The sequence below is a fragment of the Pinus tabuliformis genome, chromosome 8 (assembly GCF_031772625.1).
Source record: "Pinus tabuliformis cultivar Carrire ecotype Pingquan chromosome 8, CPIR1, whole genome shotgun sequence".
Taxonomy (NCBI): domain Eukaryota; kingdom Viridiplantae; phylum Streptophyta; class Pinopsida; order Pinales; family Pinaceae; genus Pinus; species Pinus tabuliformis.
Window position 1 is genome coordinate 2,014,894,519 of NC_142294.1, and position 20,096 is coordinate 2,014,914,614.

The following is a 20,096-nucleotide window of genomic DNA, read 5'->3' on the forward strand; positions in this document are numbered from 1 at the left end:
TAATTTGATTTCCTTTGGTCATTACTTGGAGGTTTGTCCTAGTCTTGGGGGCTAAATTGTGTATGAGTGTTAATCGCCTTTGAGTGTTTTTATTTTTTGATCTTTGGAACTCTCACCCAATTTTCTTCATTTGCACTTGATTGGTTCTTGGATTACATTAGAATCATCTTGTATTTGAGAATTCTCTTGCATAGATCACACTTGCATAATTAGAATTCTCATTTTCAAAATGTGCATAGATCACATTTGTGTACTTTTCAAGTGAATTGTGCATAGATTACCTTTACCCTTTGGATGTTTGCCATTTTTTATCGATTTCACATTTCTAGCCCTAGGGCATCTAATGGCTTTGTGTGTCGAGCCTTCCTTAGGAGTTTTGGTCTTCTATTAGTCCAGTCAACTTTCTGATTGCTCCCTTACACTCGTTTAGTGGTTGTTAATCATTTTATTGCGTTATTTGGGTGACTTGCTTCATCTTCACTTGAATTCCGCTTCGTCTTAATTTGAGCCTAGATTACACGGCTCATTGGTCTCTTTGGGATTTTTCTCGTTCTTTGGAGGTTTGCTTTGTGATTTAGGGAACTGAATGTGTTTGCATTGAGTGAAATTTGTGTTTTTACTCTTTTGTTATCATTTCTCAAAGTTGTTTAGTGCGTTTTTCCATCAACAAAAGAAAACATCTCTTTTGCTTTGTATTAGTTAATGAGAATTAGAACTTTTCATTTTGATTAGTGATTAGTGATCTTAAAGAAAAGTTTGTTAATTTCTATTAGCTGCATTATGGAAGTCTTTGTTGTTTTGTGATCATTTCATTTGCATGAAAGTCCTCAAACCCTCTCGTAATTAGCATTCATCGAATGAAATGACATATTTTGGCATATAGTTGCATTTAGGGAATTTTGAGAGATTACATATGGTAGGGCCTGAAAACTGAAACCTAATACAATATCAACTTTAAAATGAACTGAATGAATCTAACAACGCATTGGAACATAACGCACACATTTAGAGGTCTAGGCTAGAGATGTGCTCTGGCGTTGTTAAACCTAGTCACTTTTGTTTCACTCAAGGTTGGGTGATTCCTCCTTCCGTGACGCAATAGTGGTCTAGTACGGATTTGAGCTCCCACGTATCGTCGAGTATATGGGGAGACCCCACTAGGTTATCATCCTTTATCCACAGGAAGCCGTGTCTACCACCTTACTACCCGTAACGCACCGAACACATCATTCGGAAAGATTGACTGCCGTATGGAAAGTCCTTGGTTTTCATATGACTGCCAAGGTGTATATGCAGTTTTACAGATTGTCTGGTAAACCGTTTGCCTAGTTCTCAGAGTAGTCACTTTTCCATCCTTTTCGGACTCCCTAAAAGAAAAGGCTCACCTGAGCATTTGTCACTTCGGGCTCACTAAACATTCGAAGGCGACTAGGGTCATATTTTTGTCCTTTTCTTGACTCTTTAAAAATGAAAAGGTCAAGTTATGTTCCTGTGTCTTAAAATTTATTCAGCCACGATTCACATTTACCTGATTAGATCTTGTTTGCGTTAGTTTGAGTATGGTTCTTTCTCATTTGTGACGGCAACTTTTCCGGAGTTTACCAACCCAGGCATCCCCTCTGATGGGAATCCTGGTCATTTCCCTCCTTTTGGAAATGTTGGTGCTCCTTACATGGCAACGTTGTCCCTTCCTGGGTTAACTGTTGGGTTGCCTATTTGGTTGTTCTCAATCTCTCTGGTCCCTATCGTCTCAACTGTCGGTCAATCAGTTCCTCCACCCGAACAACATCATGTTGATTCTAAGGTGGACCTCTCCCCTTATTCGCCTGTTTCTGCGTCCTCATCTTCTACTTCGCCTGGTGAAAGTCTAGATTCAAGTAACCAGGTGGCTAAGAAGAAGAAGAAGAAGACGAAGAAGAAGAAGTCTCCTAGGCGAGAGGTTAAAAGTACAACTCAAGTCGAGCCACCTTTTGCTCCTCTGCGGAAGGTCAAATTTCCTTGTAGATTGTGCAAGGATGACCACCTTCTTCGTGATTGTCCTGGCATTCCCAGGATCCTTGAAGTATGGTCTCGCGATTCGGCTCGTCCCTCATCATCCTCTAAAGCTCATGGCGATGCCACCCTATCAACTGACAACATTCAGAAGAAAGGGAAGATTCAAATCCCCTGTAGACTATGTGAGGGCAATCATCCCCTTCACCTTTGTCCGCTCATGGATAAAGCTTCCGCTGTTTTGGAAAGTCTTACAGCTTCTTCACCCCAACTTCCTGTTGGTTATCAGAGGCTCTCTTCTGACCCCCTCCTTGTAGACAAAGAGATCAACTTAGATTCTTCTCTTGTCTGTCCTCCTCCTTCCGAACCTGGCTATGCCAAGCCTGCTCCAGACCAACCATTGGTCAGAGAGAGTGTTGACTTGGGTTCACCACCTGTTGATTACTCTGTTCTGGAGGAGCATCATGATTCTACTGCTCATGTTCTTCTCGTCTCGTCAGATTCTCCTGAGTCCAAGAACGACCCTCCTATCATCACTGATCAAGAGAGTCCTTCTTCAATTCCTGTAGAGCATGGGGGCAATCATACGATTCCCCCACCAAGTAGTTTGGCCGTCACCTTCGACTGGAGTCATTTGACCGCCTTCCACCTTCCATCCCATGTGCCTTTCCAGATTACAGTACATGCCTATGATAAGGCAGTACCTGGCACTGTCTTGGATGATGGTGCATCTGTGAGTCTCATGCCTTTCACTACTTGGCAAGCTTTGGGCTCCCCACAGCTTGTGCCAGTTGCACAGAATCTGTTGGCGTTTGACAAAGGAACCAGTCAATCTTTAGGGATCCTCCTGAAGTTTCCTGTTACTTTGGGAGACAAAACCGTCTATATAGACGTACTGGTTACCAAAGGTGCTTTAGGTTTCAATCTTCTCCTTGGCCGTGACTATGTTTATGCCATGGGGGCCCTTGTTTCTTCGCTTTTCCGTGTGGTTTGCTTTCCACACGATGGAAGAATCGTGATTATAGATCAATTATCGTTCTTTAGTCCCCCGGTGCCTCCTACGTAGTTGTCATCCCCTCCTGGTTTTTATCCACCAGTTGTATCTGCCCCACCATAGATCAACTACGTGGCCACTTATCCCGTGCCTATATCCAGTGATGTCGCCATCGTCTGTAGTGTCCTGGGGGCATTGGGTTCTGACTTCCGAGATGTTTTCCTTCCACCAGGAGTGGCACTCTTGGAAGCCCCGACTTCCTGTTCATTATGATGAAGTTCGGGCGGAGCATAGTTTGTGTTCCTATGTCAAGCTCCTTAAAAAATGAAACTAGGTTTGGTCGGAGCATAGTTCCTTTCCTATGTCAAGCTCCTTAGAAAATGCAACTAGGTTTGGTCTGGTCGGAGCATAGTTCACTTTCCTATGTCAAGCTCCTTAAAAAATGAAACTGGGTCTGGTCGAGCATAGTTCCTGATCTTGTGTCAAGCTCATTAAAAAATGAAACAAGGGTTATGAGGATAGTTCTTTTACTGTGTCAACCTCATCAAAAAAAGAAACAAATCCCTTTTCAAATCGAGTCTTTCCAAGATCTCGAATGTGAACCTTCATTCCATCCACCTCATTGAATGCAATGAATCTTGGGGGGCATCTACCTCATTTTGCGTCATTATGCTGGGGGCATGCGAACTCATAACAAGCATAGTTTTTCGTTTCAAGCTTGTGTAAACATGAAACCGAATCCAAGCAAAGTTCTCCATGGTTCAAGCTTGTGTAAAAATCAACCCATACCTAATTCACATCTTGTGATTGCCGCTTTATCCGCTGAATTCTGCTAGACGAGCCTTGGTTGTTTCATTCCATCACCACCGTCTCTTTGGCCAATCATATGCCTTCACTTGGTTGTTTTCCCTTTCCTGAGGAACCACAGCGATGAGTGGTTTTATTAGCCAGCCTCTTGACCATTACATGTTTTGAGTAGTTCCACCATTGCCGAAACTAGTTGCTACCCTTTATACCACTCATTCCTCTAGGACGAGTCACCTTTGAGCTCTTTTTTGACTCGTAAAATATGAAAAGATTGCCGAGTATTTTCCCTTTTTGACTCGTTAAAGAGAATAAAAATGGAGGTCTGCTTTTAGCTCTTTTCTGACCATCTAAACATGAAAAGATCTCGAGCTTTTCCTCTGTTAGGCTCGTTAAAACTTGATGACATTGGATTCCATCGAAATGACACTCACAAGCATATGCTATCCCCATCAAGCTTGTTGATAAAAATAACTGGGGTACTCGCCAGAAATGGTGGGGAAAATAGAACCACAATTATTATCGTGTCGGCAGTATGTCGCTCTTGAACATGGAAGTTGTCTGCATTCGTGTCTGGGTGGGGACATCTCATCTTGTTTTTACACTTGCCTCCATGGGTTTGGGTTATCCTGTTTGACCTCTCATCTGCTCATTTCCCTATCGCCATGACCCCTGATCATTTGATGTCAAATACTGCCAAGTCCACTGTCGTGCCGCCAATATGTTCAAGAGAAGTTGACCTCTGCAGAATACTCAACCTCCCTCTGATACCTCACACAGAACATCTTATCCTTATCTATCTCGTGGCGATGATGTGGGAAACATTATGGCCCACCTTCAATCAAGGTCACTTCCTGTCGACTTCAGCTCATTATCCAGGAAGTTGACCTAGAGACTCCCTTCAGGTGCCTTGGAGCCTGGATGACTCAATGGCAGGTTCTTCGTGTTCGACGTGAGGTTTTCATCATTGGCCTCCGATCGAATGATTCTACGGGTGTTCGACACCCGCTCACTGATTCACACACCGTAGATTGTACCTATAGTGCATTGAGGACCATTGTCATTATTGGTGGTACCTCTCGCGTCTGTTAACAATTTTCATCATTGACTGGTAATCAGACGATGTTCTTGCATGTTCAACTTCGACTCCTATATTTGCATGCTTGAACTTGTACTTTGTTCAGGTCGAGATGGAACGCAAGACCCTGGATTTTGTCTATTGAGATCCAGGTTGCGATTTTGTGGATTATTATGATCATTACATGACTCATTCACTGGATGGCTACAACCATGCCTCAGTCTGTTTATCGATCCTCACTGGATGGCTGTGTCCATACCTTGGATCCAGATTTTTATGTACTCTACTATGGATGGCTGCGCCCATACCACATACATCATGTACTTGAGATATCAGTTGTACTTATCCATGCAGGTTCTCCGGCAGCAGCATTTTCAGTTGGCCATGTTCTTGTAAAGCATTTCACCCCTCTGTCTCTCTCGGGCCTCATGCTTTAGGGGGCATCTGTTACACAGTAATTTGTCACCATCCATGTTACCCCTTTTCCCGCACATTGGAGGACTTATTCCGGGACCTGTGAGAAGTGACATAACCTGAAAACACTTGCATTGTATCCCCTTGAGTATGCACTTCATATGCCCTGAAGACACCTTCTGCAAAATACCCATAAAAATAGCCCTTTTTCCATTGGCGCGGTTCCACTATGTATCACTCGCGCCAATGGGGGAAATCCTCCAAAGAGGACGCGCCAGCTGGCGTTCTGTCTCAGAGTCGCACTCGCGCCAGCCCAGTTGGGTAAAGTTTTTAACAAACCAACTTATGAAGGTTCTTCCTAACCTATTCATGAACTGATTCCATCTTGAGTTAGTTCAGTTGGGCTTCAAATCTCCATCGAAGGGAAGTAGTTCTCCACCTCTCGTGGAAGCTTCTTAGTGATAAAGCCAATCCCATTAATCTTGTGGATGACCCTAACTCCTTCCCCTCTATCTATAAAAGCTTGTCCTTTTGCCTTTGACAAGTTAGTCTCCAAGTTCCAAATTCTAAGTCCCGAAGTCTGAGAATTGCCAATTTCATGCTACAAGGAGCCTTATTCATTCCCATGAGGCTAAATATTAAGTGAGGAGATTCTTATCCAAGTGACCAAGGAGAGAGAGGCTTGTTCCCCATTCCAAACAAGCTTTGCAGGGCATGTGTTGCTGATCACCCAGCCAAAGGAGGATTTGATGTCAGAACTATGGTTGTATTCCTCTTTATTTATCAATAATAGACAACTATCATTATGGTTCCACTCTTATTGTCTTTTGTAATGATGATTGAGTTATATCCTTTCTGACTGATATATAGTTGCATCTATTGGATTTTATGCTTGTGTTTGTGTCATTCTTTGCATGTGCAGGTGTCTATTCACGGAGATCGTGAGGATTGTGATCTACCGGAGCAAAGGAACGGGAGCACCACCTCTTCTACAAGCACTAGCGTTGGAATCCAGGTAGGCCTTCGTCACTGGTCTATTAATTTGCAATTAGGAACCTGCGTGTTAGCGTTGTTTGATTGTTGCTAGACCCCATTTGGGCTAGTAGGGATCGCCTCTGTCCGCAGAGGGGATTTACCTCCACAACAATTACCTCATTTTGCGTCATTATGCTGGGGGCACGCGAACTCATAACAAGCATAGTTTTTCGTTTCAATCTTGTGTAAACATGAAACCGAATCCAAGCAAAGTTCTCCATGGTTCAAGCTTGTGTAAAATTCAACCCATACCTAATTCACATCTTGTGATTATCGCTTTATCCGCTGAATTCTGCTAGATGCACCTTTGTTGTTTCATTCCATCGCCACCATCTCTTTGGCCGATCATATGCTTTCACTTGGTTGTTTTCCCTTTCCTGAGGAACCGCAGCGATGAGTGGTTTTATTAGCCAGCCTCTTGACCATTACATGTTTTGAGCAGTTCCACCATTGCTGGAACTAGTTGCTACCCTTTATACCACTCGTTCCTCTAGGACGAGTCACCTTTGAGCTCTTTTCTGACTCGTAAAATATGAAAAGATTGCCGAGTATTTTCCCTTTTTGACTCGTTAAAGAGAATAAAAATGGAGGTCTTCTTTTAGCTCTTTTCTGATCGTCTAAACATGAAAAGACGCTGAGCTTTTCCTCTGTCAGGCTCGTTAAAACTTGATGACATTAGATTCCATCGAAATGACACTCACAAGCATATGCTATCCCCGTCAAGCTTGTTGATAAAAATAATTGGGGTACTCGCCAGAAATGGTGGGGAAAATAGAACCACAATTATTATCGTGTCGGCAGTATGTCGCTCTTTAACATGGCACTTGTCTGCATTCGTGTCTGGGTGGGGATGCCTCATCTTGTTTTTACACTTGCCTCCATGGGTTTGGGTTATCCTGTTTGACCTCTCATCTGCTCATTTCCCTATCGCCATGACCCCTGATCATTTGATGTCAAATACTGCCAAGTGCACTGTCGTGCCGCCAATATGTTCAAGAGAAGTTGACCTCTGCAGAATACTCAACCTCCCTCTGATACCTCACACAAAACATCTTATCCTTCTCTATCTCATGTCGATGATGTGGGAAACATTATGGCCCACCTTCGATCAAGGTCACTTCCTGTCGACTTCAGCTCATTATCCAGGAAGTTGACCTAGAGACTCCCTTCAGGTGCCTTGGAGCCTACATGCCTCAATGGCAGGTTCTTCATGTTCGACGCGAGGTTTTCATCATTGGCCTCTGATCAAATGATTCTACGGGTGTTCGACGCTGGCTCACTGATTCGCACGCCGTAGATTGTACCTATAGTGCCTTGAGGACCATTGTCATTATTGGTGGTATCTCTCGCGTCTGTTAACAGTTTTCATCATTGGCTAGTAATCAGACGATGTTCTTGCATGTTCGACTTCAACTCCCATATTCACATGCTTGAACTTGTACTTTGTTCGGGTTGAGATGGAACACAAGACCCTGGATTTTTTCTGTTGAGATCCAGGTTGCGATTTTGTGGATTATGATCATTACATGACTCATTCACTAGATGGCTGCGACCATGCCTAAGTCTATTTATCGATCCTCACTGGATGGCTGCGTCCATACCTTGGATCCAGATTTTTATGTACTCTGCTATGGATGGTTGCGCCCATACCACATACATCATGTACTTGAGATATCAGTTGTACTTCTCCATGCAGGTTCTCCAGCGGCAGTGTTTTCAGTTGGCCATGTTCTTGTAAATCATTTCACCCCTCTCTCTCTCTCAGGCCTCATGCTTTAGGGGGCATCTGTTACACAGTAATTTGTCACCGTCCCTGTTACCCCCTTTCCCACACATTGGACTTATTTCGGGACCTGTGAGAAGTGACATAACCTGAAAACACTTGCATTGTATCCCCTTGAGTATGTACTTCATATGCCCTGAAGACACCTTCTGCAAAATACCCATAAAAATAGCCCTTTTTCCATTGGCGCGGTTCCACTATGTATCACTCACGCTAATGGGGGAAATCCTCCAAAGAGGACGTGCTAGCTGGCGCTCTGTCTCAGAGTCACACTCGTGCCAGCCCAGTTGGGTAAAGTTTTTAACAAACCAAATTATGAAGGTTCTTCCTAACCTATTCATGAACTGATTCCATCTTGAGTTAGTTCAGTTGGGCTTCGAATCTCCATCGAAGGGAAGTAGTTCTCCACCTCTCATGGAAGCTTCTTAGTGATAAAGCCAATCCCATTAATCTTGTGGATGACCCTAACTCCTTCCCCTCTATCTATAAAATTTTGTCCTTTTGCCTTTGACAACTTAGTCTCCAAGTTCCAAATTCTAAGTCCCGAAGTCTGAGAATTGCCAAGTTCATGCTACAAGGAGCCTTATTCATTCCCATGAGGCTAAATCTTAAGTGAGGAGATTCTTATCCAAGTGACCAAGGAGACAGAGGCTTGTTCCCCATTCCCAACAAGCTTTGCAGGGCATGTGTTGCTGATCACCCAGCCAAAGGAGGATTTGACGTCAGAACTATGGTTGTATTCTTCTTTGTTTATCAATAATAGACAACTATCATTATGGTTCCACTCTTATTGTCTTTTGTAATGATGATTGAGTTATATCCTTTCTAACTGATATATAGTTGCATCTATTGGATTTTATGCTTGTGTTTGTGTCGTTCTTTTCATGTGCAAGTGTCTATTCACGGAGATCGTGAGGATTGTGACCTACCAGAGCAAAGGAACGAGAGCACCACCTCTTCTATAAGCACTAGCGTTGGAATCTAGGTAGGCCTTCGTCATTGTTCTATTGATTTGCAATTAGGAACCTGCGTGTTAGCGTTGTTGGATTGTTGCTAGACCCCATTTGGGCTAGTAGGGATCGCCTCTGTCCGCAGAGGGGATTTACCTTCACAACAATAACTATGAGCAAAAGGTGCCACATATGTTATGATTCTTGACTCATGACTTGTCAAGTTTGAACTTTTCTAACATTTCCTTTGGAACACTTAAAATATAAAGCAGAGCTATAGTAAACTTTTAAACTTAACAACGTGGTTGTAAGAAATTTAAGCAAAAGGTGCCAGAGATGTTATGATTCTTGACTCATGACTTGTCAAGTTTGAACATTTCGAACATTTTAATTGGAATATTCAAGATATAAAGCAGAGCTATAGTAAACTATATTTGCAATGTCCAGTGTTGGGTTAATTATAATTTTTTGGTTGAAATAACAAATGTGGTTACCTCTATAAATATTTGTTTTTAAGAAGGTATTCTAGCCATTTGAAAAAGAAACATGCCTGCATTTTTTATATTGTTAGGTTTTTATTTAGATCAACATTTGCATAATCTATATTTATTATGTACATGTTATAGACATTTTTGGGCACTGCAACCCCAATCAAACATGTCCATAAACCAAGGGCTCCTAAGTCCCTAAAAGTGTTGTTCCATCCCCTAAAAGAACAAGGTCAGCTGATTACATCATCTCCCAGAGGTTCTCCATGAAAAACTACTCAAAACTGGTCAAAACTGGACCATCTCACCTGCTCCATGGTCAAAGTGCGCTGCATCCCACCTAAATGCACACGGGAGGTGTGATGCATTCTAAAAAGCCCTTATATGGGGTGCGATGGGTAAGAGTGGACAAATGGTAGAGTCAATTTGCGAGGTGGATGATCATGGAATCTTCCAGAAACTTCTCCTGTGACACTTGCCTCTCTGCATTTGCCCAGGGATGAGTAAGAGATCATCAATATCCAAGTGGAATCAAGAACTATCAGAGAGAGGGCACTAATAAAATCTCAGAAGCTGACTCACCCCCCTTGCAAACATCTATATATGGATCCCTCATCCCAGAGATCCGGAGGCTGGAATTTTGTATCTTGTATTTTGTATTTTGTATTTTGTTATTGGGAAATCTAGTGTCTATGCAGAGCTGCTAGTCCCACTAAGACTGGTAGCTATCTTAGAAACAAACAAAAAAAAACTACTTACGTTTTCCTTTATGAGAAGTAGATAAGAGGGGAACAAAGGAGACCAACCTCTATCTTGCACTTGGTTCCTTGCTTGATTCCTCTCCCTTTTGATAGATCTTTGCTACTCGCTTCCTCGTCTACTCAGCTTCAAAGAGCACCTGTGGAATCAAAGCAGCATAACACTATCCAAGAATAGAGATCTACTAACATAAACAATATAGGACTAGATATATATTGACCACACAAATGCATATATCATCAATCATACAGGAATGTGGAGGAAAACTTGAATAGCTTTATTAATATCAAGAATAGAAAAGAGGATTACAACCAATTTTTCTGACCTAGCATCATCCTCTCAGCAAGAAAGCCCTTCTTCACCTCATGAAAAGCTTAGATCACCCAACACTATGATGTTACACAAAGAAACCAGCAGCACTTCCTTACAAGATACAAAATTCCAGCCTCTGGATCTCTGGGATGAGGGATCCATATATAGATGTTTGCAAGGGGGTGAGTCAGCTTCTGAGATTTGATTAGTGTCCTCTCTCTGATAGTTCTTGATTCCACTTGGAGATTGATGATCTCTTACTCATCCCTGGGCGAATGCAGAGAGGCAAGTGTCACAGGAGAAGTTTCTGGAAGATTCCATGATCATCCACCTCGCAAATGGACTCTGCCATTTGTCCACTCTCGCCCATCGCACCCCATAGAAGGGCTTTCCAGTATGTATCACACATCCCGTGTGCATTTAGGTGGGATGCAGCGCACTTTGACCATGGAGCAGGTGAGATGGTCTAGTTTTGTCCAGTTCTTAGTAGTTTTTCATGGAGAACTTCTGGGAGATGATGTAATCGGTTGACCTTGTTCTTTTAGGGGATGGAACAACACTTTTAGGGACTTAGGAGCCCTTGGTTTATGGACATGTTTGATTGGGGTTGCAGTGCCCAAAAATGTCTATAACAGTTGCCCCCTAAAGCATGAGGTCATTAATCTTTTGATGTCGGGTGAAATGCTTTATCATGAGGATCCGAAGTTTTTTCAAGCTAGAAGGTGACCTGTAATAAGATACAATACAATACATTATCTTCATAATATTTTCATGATCTAGCTAAGGCGGGCATTCCCATGCTCAGCTTTATAAATTCATTTTCATGTACATAAGACAGACAATCGTCTGAGTGCAGACTAATGATTCTGGTAGAGCCATCATCCCTTCGATTGGATGATTATCTGTGCAGCAATGATGTAAATTTGATGTATTTATTCTCCTGAATATATATCACAGCCCGGATGGATGAAACTAGATCCGGGGTCTTCAATCTCGTTCGATTTTCACTCAAAGTACAAGTCAATCCATGTGAGAGATGTTCTGGAGTCAAACATGGAAAGACATCGTCTGATTACCAGCCAATGATGTAAGCTTTTAACAGGTGTGAGAGGAATCATCGATAATGATGATGACCCTCAAGGTACTACGCTACAATTCACGTGGTGTGAATAAGGGACTTGGCATTGAACACCACGCAAAATCTTTCGGTCGAAGGCCATTGATGTAAACCTATCGCCGGAAGTGAGAAACTTGCCATTGAGGCATGCAAGCTTCAAAGTGCTGAAAGGGTTGTTCCTAGATCGACTTCCTGGATAATGAGCTGATGTCGACAAGAAGTGATCCGTTATAGGAGGGCCTTATTGAATCCCACATCTATGAGACGGAACGGAGCAAATGATTTTAATGGAGGTGAAAACGATCTGATGATATAAGGTTTAGGGTGGCGGTCATGAAAGAATGGAGTGTAAATGTATTGCAGTGGATGAGAAACAGGTGAATTCTCTGAGCGACTTCTCTTGAACATACCGGCGACACTAACATGATGGATTGGTAGCGTTAACCCCAAATATGGATGGTGTGATGGACCAATGGTGATATGACCAATGAACGGAACAACCAAACCCGACTCGGATGCGGAGTGAAAGTGTCATGTTCAAGAGCGACTTGCTACCAATAAAGTTTCTTCAAGTTTTCTTCCCAATTTTTCCCTAGTCATTGCTGACCAGTACCTCTTTATTTTTGTCAAGCTTGAGGAGGATAACATATGCTTGTTCTATAATTTTCCCTTCGGGAAAACCCATCGCTATGTTTTAACAAGCCTAGCGATAGTGAAACTCGTTCTTGTCTATATGGACAAGTTTTCGCTATTCGGTTTTAACGAGTTTAACGACAAAGATAACTCAGTCCTTTTCAATTTTAGAGAGTCTGAAAAGGGACGTAAATAAAACTCCAACAATCCTTTTTCGTCATATAATCCCTTAAGTCCGAAAAAGTAATATAAAATAATACGAAAGGGATGAATTTTCGGTAATTTTAACGAACCGAACAAAACAAGCGCTCGATCTTTTTGTGTAATAATCCCTCAGGTCCAAAAAGATTAAAATCTAGAGGAGGGATAGCACTCCCAGTCACTTTAACGAGCTGGAGAGGCCAATTACTTGGCAATCTTTTCATATTTTATGAGTAAGATGAAAAGAGCTTAAAGGAGACTTGTTTGTCGAGGAACGAGTGATAAATTCAGGTAGTAGCTAATTCCAGGTAAGGTTTGGAATTTTCCAATCACGGCAGTGTCACAAGGATGGCTAACAGGATCACTCTTCGCAGCTGTTCCTCAAAAAAGGTAAACAATCAAGTGGAGGTGAATGATCGGCCAAAATAGAGTGGAGGTGATGACGAGAACATGACCAAGGCTTCAAAGGCTGATGATAATGCATTCACGATGGTTATTTACCAGAAATTGGTTCATTTTTTAATGAATGAGCTTAAACTCTGAGGAAAACATTTGCTCACTGCTTATGTTTAATTTTTAACGAGCTTGAACTCCACATAAAAACTGCTCGATCCAGTCATATAATAAGGATGTCTCATTTAAGATGGCATTTTTTCAAAGCTTTGCCCCGCATCCTTTCTTTATGCAAGTTAGGAAATGACCAATCCTACGAGTTTAAAGGGTTAGAGGACCTACAAATTTAAAAAATAAATGGTCGCTCTTCGCTTGCATGCCAAAAGGTTTGCATGCCCCTAGATATAGAGAAAAATTTCAAAGTTACCAAAGATTGCTCTATCCACACTTGCAAACAAAACACTTCCTCGGCGATGTTTATCGAAATAGACAAAGGTGAGAGGCGCAACTTGCCTCCACTCACATAACTTTGACGAAGGAATCTTATTCCAGTCTAATTTCATAAACCAGTCATATATCCTTCGCGGAAACCTACCCTATACCCAAGGTTTTCCTGCCGAAATAGGCCAGGGTGCATGCCCCCTGGGTTTCAGTCATGTCCTCCCGAATCACTCGCGCTCATCAGGTGGACGCACTGGGGATTGGTGAGACATTCCTTGCATGAAAATACCATTCAGGGATGGTATTTGACTATTTGCTATTGTGAACCGGGGAATGAAAGATGGTCTACGAGCTTGACCACTCTTCCTTCATGCGGAAAACACATTACTCTAAAGAGTGAGGAGACAATAGCTGCCATGCAATAAATATAGTCGTGTCCAAGGAGTAGATTATAATCAAGGGGTCCTTGGACTACCATTACGTTCATGTGAACGGTTTTCCTTCTCAATGTTATCGGCACATTGGGAAGGATCCCTAACAGTCGACTGGTTCCTTTGTCAAAGCCTGTTAGATTTCTCATCTCAGGAAAAAGCGATGGCGAACCAAGTGCTTTCCAAGCAGTTGAGGAAAGGATACTCACAGAAGCCCCTTCATCTATGATGGTACTGGCCATGACCATTCTGTATATTTGAGTAATGATTCGAAATGGTACACTAGCTGGAAAACAGGGTCTGCCTAGTAGATTCCAATCGAAGGAAACAACTAGGTTGCTTGGAGGTGGGACCGAATAGACGACCGGATATGACTCTTACGAACTTCCTTCCTGTGGTAAAGGAATGGGTAGACTGCCCCCATGTTCATTGGAGTCTGTGTTTACAAAGAGAACTTGAACGGTGTCTCTCTCGTTCTCTTCGGTGACTGTATCATCTGAAGATGGTCCTTCTGAAGGCAAGACCGGGTCAACTGCTGCCTTGACCTTTTGACTTTCATCTGGTGTGAATTCAGATGGTTTATCTTCAATGATAGATGCTTCAACCGACCATAACGGTGTGTCAGTCGGATTTTCAACTAGCGATGGACTTGGCAAGAGTTTCTTATATCCAGGAGGGAGCCGTAACGGTGAAACTGGACGGTCGTCCAAAAATCTTTTAGCCTCATCTAGGAAGGGACAATGGTGGACGGTGTGATCGCCTTCACACAGTTTACAAGGGAATTTACTTTTCCTTTTCTGTCCCGATGCTTCGCTTTCACTAGTTGACGATGTATTTTCAACATGATCATCAGAGGTTGTTGACACCGGATTGTGCAAATGAGGAGACCAGTCCCTTAAGATTCGAGGGATGTAAGGAAAATCTCGATGATAGTGATCTCCTTTGCAAATGACACATGGAGATTTAGGATTTGACAGTGCAGTGTGTGGATTTTCACTAGATGATGCCTGGTTGCCCCCTGTCATGTTCGGCTCCTTCTTCTTCTTCTCTTTCTTCTTCTTCTCCTTCTTCTTCTTAGTTACTTGAATTTTGGCTTTACCAACTTCATCAAGCGAAGAGGAAGGAGGAGAGGGAGAATCGGATGAAGTAGAAGGTTGGGGGGTAGCTTTGGTATCGTCTAGTTGCTTACTTGATTGTTTAGGAATCACGGTGTTCTGAACGACAGAGGTCGAGAAGAGCCATACGGGCAGGCCGATTGTTAATCCTGGAAGTGACAATGTGGCCATATGGGGTGCACCAACGTCTACCCAAGAGGAGAAAGGACTAGGATTTCCTCCAAGGGGAAATCCTTGGTTGTTGGACTCCATTTTTCTCAACCTAAGACCAATGTAGGAAATGTGATGTTTATTCCGATTTAAAATAAATTTTAGACACTTTGACACAAATTGTTTTTTCAATTTTTAAGAGTCGAGAAAAAACAAAAGATGACTCTAGTTGCCTTCAATTTTTAATGAGCTTGAAGTGACAAGTGCTCAAATGGACCTTGTCCTTTAAGGAGTCTGAAAAGGAACAAAAGAGACTACTCTGGAAATCTAGACAGAGGGATTACCAAACCAATCGAAAAACTGCAGAATACTTTTTACGGCACGACAGTCAATCTTCCCGAATGCTGTGTTCAGTGCATTGCGATCGATAGGGTGGCAGACACGGCTTCCTATTGATAAAGGATATAGCCTATTGTGGTTTCCCAATATATACTTGACGGTATGTCGGAGCACAAGTCCGTACTGGCACTTGTCATCTAAAAGTGGAGGAATCACCCAACCAGCAATGAAATCAACAGTTTCCAGGCTTTACGACGCCAGAATACGTCTCTAGCCTATACTTCTAAATGTTGTGCGTTAGGTTCCAAAGCGTTTTTAGATTCATTAAATTTATTTTACAGTTGATCTGGTTTAAGAAATTTGCCTTTCAAGTTCACCGCGTGATGTAGATATACAATTCCTAAAATGCAATCTAAGATGATAAACAATCATTTAATCTTCTTTTTGCAATGAAAATCCTAGCTACTAAAGAAAGAGAGATGATATTCTTTCAACATAGAGCAGAGAGCACACACTATATGCACTGTCCTAAATCAAACCAACAAACAATCTAAATTCAAATGCACATGCATGTATTTGTTTTCAGCCTTCTTAATGTGTGAATGATAAAAAGAAAGCTAAGCGCAAATTTGAATTATTTTTCAAAGCGACATTACAAACAAGCTTCTTTTCAAGACAAAATTAAGACAATGACGACACTTTGCGATTTGGAATGGAAAACTTGCTTTCGACACTTGAAAAACTACTAATTCAAATCAAATACAAGAGTAATAGTGTAATCGACTATCAAGAACAATCAGATTCTCTTCTATGACTGAAAATGACACTTGTGACACTTCCAAATCAAGAAACGATAGTTGAATTACGCTACTTCTTTGTAAAAGAGAACTGAAAATGGCTCACAATACATAAAAACATTTACAGTTATTTGCACAATGGAGGTGGAATAATGGCAAGGAAGGGGCTTTCCAATAGAGGTATACTGACTACATACAGCAAAACTCCTGAATAGAGCTGAAAAAAGTGAAGAAAAACCAAAGTCTAGAGGCAAAATTAGCCTTTTCTGATTAGCGCACCTGTTACACAGGGATTCCAGTATGCATCCCACCTACAGAACACGGGAAGTGCGATGCATACTGATATCCTTGAAGAGAGGGTGTGATGGTACAGTGCGAGACTTTTGATCCTGTTCTTGATCACAGTTTGCAGCATAGTTCAGGGATTTAGGCCGAGAAAGTGATAATCAGTAAATAAATCATAGGGGTAGATCTAAGGAGGTTACTAAGGGCAATTAGAGAGCTTGTAAATCGATTGTTCAGTTCATAAACAGAACCCAAAGATAGATTGAAGCAGCATTGATCTACTTTGCACTTGCATAGAAAATGCAGTTCGAAGGCTAGCTGGCTTGACTTTAGGCTCCGTCTGTAAGTTTATAAAGCAAACAAATATAGAAAAACAAACAATCTATTCGCTCCCCAGTGGAGTCGCCATTTTGTTATCGGGAAATCTAGTGTCTATGCAGAGCTGCTAGTCCCACTAAGACTGATAGCTATCTTAGAAGCAAACAAACTAAAACTACTTTCGTTTTCCTTTATGAGAAGTAGATAAGAGGGGAACAAAGGAGACCAACCTCTATCTTGCGCTTGGTTCCTTGCTTGATTCCTCTCCCTTCTGATAGATCTTTGCTACTCGCTTCCTCGTCTACCTAGCTTCAAAGAGCACCTGTGGAATCAAAGCAGCATAACACTATCCAAGAACAAAGATCTACTAACATAAACAATATAGGACCAAATATATATTGACCACACAAATTCATGTATCATCAATCATACAGGAATGTGGAGGAAAACTTTACTAGCTTTATTAATATCAAGAATAGCAAAGAGGATTACAACCAATTGTTCTGACCCAGCATCATCCTCTCAGCAAGAAATCCTTCTTCACCTCATGAAAAGCTTAGATCACCCAACACTATGATGTTACACCAATAAACCAGCAGCACTTCCTTACAAGATATAAAATTCCACCCTCTGGATCTCTGGTATGAGGGATCCATATATAGATGTTTGCAAGGGGGGTGAGTCAGCTTCTGAGATTTGATTGGTGTCCTCTCTCTAATAGTTCTTGATTCCACTTGGAGATTGATGATCTCTTACTCATCCCTGGGTGAATGTAGAGAGGCAAGTGTCACAGGAGAAGTTTATGGAAGATTCCATGATCATCCACCTCGCAAATTGACTCTGCCATTTGTCCACTCTCGCCCATCACACCCCACAGAAGGGATTTTCAGTATGCATCGCACCTCTCGTGTGCATTTAGGTAGGATGCAGCACACTTTGACCATGGAGCAGGTGAGATGGTCCAGTTTTGACCAGTTCTGAGTAGTTTTTCATGGAGAACTTCTGGGAGATGATGTAAGCAGCTGACCTTGTTCTTTTAGGGGATGGAACAACACTTTTAGGGACTTAGGATCCCTTGGTTTATGGACATGTTTGATTGGGGTTGCAGTGCCCAAAAATGTCTATAATAGTACATGAATAATTTTTAGCCATCCATGAATTTCTAATTTAGAACTGATAATTCTTGTAATGTAGGGGTTCTCTACTTACATATGATCCTTTTGGCCTAATGAAGAAGCCTGTTCAAGATTTAGATAAGCATTATTCAAAAGGTGTTCAATATTCTAGGGATGTTGCTATCCAACATTCAAATCAGTTGTTTAAAATACATATAAATCATGAAGATCCACATTTTTAGTAGAGATGAAAATCAGTCAACTCTAAAACAATTATAGATTTGGAGCATTTTCATTCCATTGTTAATGAACATTTTTCTTAAATTCAACTTACAGATTTAAGGCTTTCAAAGTGTTGAAGAAAAATATGCATCATGGAGAGATTTAGATAAATGAGTAGAAGTTTCTACTTAGAAACGATTGATTACACATTGCCTCTATCTAGAATGACAGAGGAAATCATGGCAACCACTACTTGGCCCCATAAACTAAGTTAAGTTCTTTGCATGGAGCAGAATAAAAAAATCAAATAGACTTGGAGGTCACAGGAAACAACAACAAAATTAATAACACCAACAGTAGAACCAACAACAAAGGAAGAAGAGGTGGACACCAGAGTAGTCCACCTAATCTTCAAAAGGAAATGAGACGGGTTGAACAACTACTAAAACCTTGTACAATAGCTATATCCAACAATAACATTGTTCGCATTCAACATCTCATATGGGTCCTCCATGATCTTGCATCAATCTTAGATTATGTGAACCATAGACTTGCAACAAATTGGTTGAGAGCTTTCACTATCAAGATCATGCATACTGATGCATTTCTTCCTTGCTCAGAATTTGTCTCTACATATCCAAAGTTTTTTCACAGGGCTCTCATCAAGTTTCATGAGGTAAGTCCATGGTATCAGTTGTTGTACACCATAACCAAAAAAAATATGCTTGAAGCCTTTGAATACCATGCAAATAAAGCTCTTCATGTCGTAGAAATTGGTGTTTCTCATGGAACGAATGACCTAAATTCATGGAGGCATTTGCCAAAAAACCAATTGGGTCTCCTAGTCTTCTAAGTCTAACTATTAGAGCAGACACTCTTGGGGCACCCTTTTTACTTGGCCTTCCTTCCAATGACTTCCATAACCATATGAAGAGGTATGCAAAGACTTTGAACCTTGATATGGAAGTCAATGTCATTGCAAAACCCCTAGATTCCCTCACCAGGGAAAGCCTTAGGGGTCAAAGAAGATGAGGAATCAGCTATCTGTGCGCAATTTTGTTTTCATCAACTCTTAGGGGAGGGCATGGTCAAAAAATGAGGGAAAAGACAATCAATTAACATCAGTTCCCCCTCGTGACAAGTTCATCAAATTCATAAAGGACCTAAATCCCTGTGTTTTTCTTGAGTGGTAATGAAAGAGTCCATTCATATCTTGATTTCATAAAAATATTTAAGAACTCTATAGATCATCTATGTAGATTCTTGGATTCAACTAATGTATGTTTCAAGGGGAAAGAGTGTGAGGAGAGGCAGATGGTTGAAGGCAAGGTTGCCATGGGGTTAGTTATTAATGTAGCATATGATGGTGCTTCTCATGTGGAGAGAAATGAGAGCCATTTGAACTGGGTCAATAGAGTTAGGGAAGGGGGATTTGTGTGTGAAATCCCTAGTGATAAAATTGAATATGCAAGAGCCATGCTTCGTAAACATTATTCAAATTGGGAGATGCGTTTGGGGGATGGGTGTATTTCTCTGTTTTGAAAGAGTCATCCTATCACCCTTTTCTCCTTGTGTAAGCCATCTTTGAACAAGCCTACATGAGAAGACTCCTTGTTTCACTAAAATTCTACAAATGTTATGCATTATTTTTGTCATTAGCTTTTATATTCTTGCTCCATATTATCATACATAGAAATGTACATAATATTTGGTCCCTTGAATTTTCACTTGGGCTCAAATTCAATGCTTATATTTAACTATAACAAAAAGGTTACAAATAATAAAAGAAAAAATGAAAAATGCATCCATTTATCATTAGATCCTCAATTATAATTGTTGTGTTGCAGTTTCACACAAGAAGCTTAATATCATTGCCAGTAGTTTTACCTTCACTCTATATATACAAGCGTTATTCTACCTATTATATGTT

The 20,096-nt window shown here is 41.3% G+C and overlaps 1 pseudogene; it reads left to right on the forward strand.

Moving 5' to 3' along the window:
• The window catches only part of LOC149244499 (protein NODULATION SIGNALING PATHWAY 1-like), a 61,508-nt pseudogene extending 41,740 nt beyond the window's left edge, over positions 1–19,768 (forward strand).
• Positions 19,769–20,096: the final 328 nt, after the last annotated feature.